Genomic DNA, 4,157 nt, shown 5'->3' with positions numbered 1-4,157 from the left:
TACTTGTGGCTCGTGGGCTCTAGAGTGCAGGCTCAGTAGTTGTGGCACACAGGCTCAGTCGCTCCGCGGTATGTGGGATCCTCCCAGACCAGGGCCTGAACCCGTGTCCCCTGCATTGGCAGGCGGATTCCCAACCACTGCACCACCAGGGAAGCCCAAGGAGAGGTTTTTTTAAAGGCAAGGCAAGAAGTCATAAACAAAAAAGATAACTTCAGGCTTAGGTCACCCACCTGTGGTGGACAGAAGGGGTCTGTGTGGCAGAGGACCTCATGTTCCTTTGGAGAATGGAGAGGGCCCACGTGACACATGACCTCACTGGCGCAGACCAGAAAATTCCTGACTGACCTGTTAAGACAGCATTTCTGGGGGAGGTTGAAGCTTCAGTTAAGTTATCAAGACCCGGTTTTTTGGGGGGTTTTTTGGCCACACCATATGGCATTCAGGATCTTAGTTCCCCCACCAGGGATCGAACCTGTGCCCCCTGCAGTGGAAGTGCAGAGTCTTAACCACTGGACCGCCAGGGAAGTCCCTCAAGCCCCAGTTTAGTGGTGTGGCCTAGCATGAGTGATTCCATTTTGGCCTGTGGTTTTCTTTTTAACAGCAGTAATGTTCCCTGTTTCATTTGATGTTAGTTATTTGTGTTTCTCCTATTTTCCTTCTTTTTAAAAAAAAAAAATTATTTTTTTATTTGGCGGCGCCGGGTCTTAGCTGCGGCACACGGGATCTTCCTTATGGCATGCAGGATCTTTTAGTTGCAGCAGGAAGGCTCTTAGTTGCGGCGTGCATGTGGGATCTAGTTCCCTGACCAGGGATGGAACCCGGACCCCCTGCCTTGGGAGTCTGGAGTCTTAACCACCAGACCACCAAGGAAGTCCCTCTCCTATTTTCTTTGGTAGTTTTGATAGTGGGTTTTCAGTTTTATTTTTTTCAATTAACCCGATCATCTTTGGGACTGTAAACATTCATGCGAAGGGAGTAACCGGAGCAAGCAGCTCACTGCACAAGGAAGGCAACATTTCCAATACTCTGTTAGATGTAACTAGGTGAAGGCAAGAGCAACGAAATACAAACCACTGCCTGTCCGTTCTCAGGAGAAGAGCTGGATTCAAGAAAAGGGTCCTTAGTCATTCCTGCCCCCACAGACCAGCTCCCTCACTACATCTGCCCAGCAGAACTGCACATTGGCTGTGCACCCGAGACTACTGGGTACCTCTTTTCTTTTTTTCTTCTAAATGAGAGTGTTTATTGAGATTTTATTTCTCTGTTCCACCATAATGTGTTATGAGTGAGGAGAGCTCCACATGGGGCTCTGAATTCAGGGGAGTCTCATGAGATTATTATGAAATTCTCATTTGTGATTGAACTCATGTCTAGGTAGAAATGTTTTTTTCTTTCCTCTGGGACCGGGGTAAATATATTTTGTGTGAACAAAGGGCAGACAAATTATTTCTGATAGAAGCTGTACTAACATATACTGTAATATTATTTCCAATCATTTATCACCATCCTGTGAGATCATACATGTCTGCCCTTTGATATCAAACTTGGCCACTTGACTTAGGCAACCAACCCTTCCTTCCTTTTGAGAGGACTGCACTTCCCTGCCCATTTCATGCAAGATTGGCTTTGTGAGTTCCTGGTGTGAGTAGAATGGTATGTTTCAACTTTAAATGGAAGCTTTCAAAACCTTTGTTTGCTTTTTTGAACCTTCTCTTCCTGCTGCAAGAATGGTAGATCCCAGATACACTGGAATTTTACCCTGAATCCCAGAATCAAGTTAGAGAAACTAGCAAGAGGTGAATAATGATAGATATCATATGAGCAAGAAATAAATGTTTGTTGTTATAAGCCAGTAAGAATTCAGGGATATTTGTTACCACAGGGAAACTTGTAGAAAGCTGACTGGTACACTTTCAATGACCTTTTTTTTTTCCTTACCCACCTTAACCACCCAAGGTTTAGGTTACAGATGGGAGTTCATTATTCCCAGTAATTGTTCCACCTTTGAAATCTTGATTTCAAGATCCCCTTCCTAAATATTACCCTCATTCCTTCCATCATATATTCACTGTTTGCATTAGTATATCCATTTAATTTTAATTCATCTAGAAATATATTACCTTTCATTGTCTAACTACCCTTAATGGATTGTGTGTTCTCAGTTTTCACATGTTTAACTGGTTTATCATATCAGATACTTGTAACAACCTCAAGAAACTTGCCCTCTTTCACTGTGATGCCTTCACCTACCTAAACAAGCCTCAGAACTGGATGAGCTCAGTTAAGACTTAAGTCCCCTTACAAGCAGGAAGTTCACACTGAGGGCCAAAAAGCCCAAGCAAACAAAGAAAAAAAACGGAAGAGCCCTTAGGCTTTTAGGTGTTTTGTTAAATTGCTATCCCTTCTCCAAGGGTGCTCTTTTTAATTTCTCCGGCTATAGTAGCAAATTATAAATTTGATACATTCTGCTTTCATTTTTATTCAATTCAGAACACATTCTAATTTCCTTTCTGATTTCTTCTCTGTCACAGGGTTGGTCACAAGTCAGTCATTATATTTCAAATATGTGACTTTCCAGATATTTTTGTTAATGATTTCTGTTTTAATTCCATTGTGGTCATAGAGATATTTTGTATAGGATTCTTTTAAAGTTTATCCAGACTTGTTTCATGGGCCAGGATGTGGTTTGTCTTGGTAAAGTACTATGTGCACTTTGAAAGATTGCTTAAAATTCTCGTTAGCTGGATTGTTCTTATAGGGGAAAAACTCGGTTCCCTTCCCCCTGTGGAGAGAAAGATCCAGTCCATCCCACCGTGTGCTTCTTTTCTCTGTGTTTCCTTTATGCTCACACTATTACGACCTTCACTCTGAACACTTCGCTTCTCACACTTTTGGTCACCAAACGTGGAAGTTTTTCCCCACAACAAGCAATTCTCTGCAACACCAACTAGGTGTTTCTCACTTAAACTCAGTTCTGACACTATCTACCTGGAGAGAGCATCACATCCCACGGATTAGGGCTCAGCCCACAACACTGCCCCAGCCCCCGCCCGACACACTTCAGACCCCAGTCACAGGTCCAGGTCATCATCACCTTTGCTTCAGACCAAGTAGCTATAGATGGTGGATTCCAACAAGCCCCTCCTGGGATCAGTTAATTTGCTAGAGCTGCTCACAAAACGCAGGGAAACACATTCGCCAGTTTACTAAAGGGTATGATAAAGGATACAGTTGAAGAGACACATAGGGTGAGATCTGGGAGGTACCCCAGCTTAGGTGCTTTTGTCTTCATGGCGTTGGGGTGCATCACCCTCCCCGTGTGGATGTGTTCGCCAGTCTGCAGCTCTCTGAACCTCCTACTGTCGGGATTTTATGGAGGCTTCCTCGTGTAGGTATAATGAATTTTTAGGGGCAGGGCTGAAAATTCCAAGCTCTAATCATTGCTTGGTCTTCCTGCTGACCAAGCTCCCCTTATAGGATGGAGCCGCCCAGAGTCACCTCAGTAGAACAAAAGATGTTCCTGGTGCTCTTATCACTTAGAGAATCACAAGGTTTTAGGAGCTCTGTGCCAGGAACCAGGGCCACAGATCAATATATATATTTTCTGTTATCTCACAGTTCTATAAATCTCCATTTCATTGATTAACGGTATTGTTAGAATCTTCCAGGAACTTAACCGATTTTCTGTCTGTTCTTCTACTGTTATTGACAGAGGAAGCATGGAAATCGCTGACCGTAAGTGTGGGTTTATTTACTTCTTGCAATCTTGTCAGTTTTTTCCGAGGGTTTTGAAGTTCTGCTGCTGGATGCATAGTTTTTATGATTGTCATGTCATTCTGATGAACTTAATCCCTTTATGATTATGAACTAGATTTCATTATCCCCGGTCTTGTTAGTTGCTCCTCAATCTACTTTGATCTTACAATCGCCACTCTATTTTGAAGAGTGTTGATATGGTTTATCTTTTTTCCATGCTTTTACTTTGTGTCCTTTAATTTTCAGAGTGCATTTCTTGTGGGAAACATAATGTCATCTCTCTTTTAAAAATCTAGTTGACAATGTCTGCCTTTCAGTTGGGGTCTTTAGGCCATTTGGTTTGAAAGAGATAATTATATAGTTAGATTTAAATTATTATCATGCTATTGGTTTTATAATTA

Source organism: Neophocaena asiaeorientalis, unplaced genomic scaffold, assembly GCF_003031525.2.
Source record: "Neophocaena asiaeorientalis asiaeorientalis breed wild unplaced genomic scaffold, Neophocaena_asiaeorientalis_V1.1 scaffold629, whole genome shotgun sequence".
Lineage (NCBI taxonomy): Eukaryota > Metazoa > Chordata > Mammalia > Artiodactyla > Phocoenidae > Neophocaena > Neophocaena asiaeorientalis.
Note: the sequence above shows the minus strand (reverse complement) of the source record.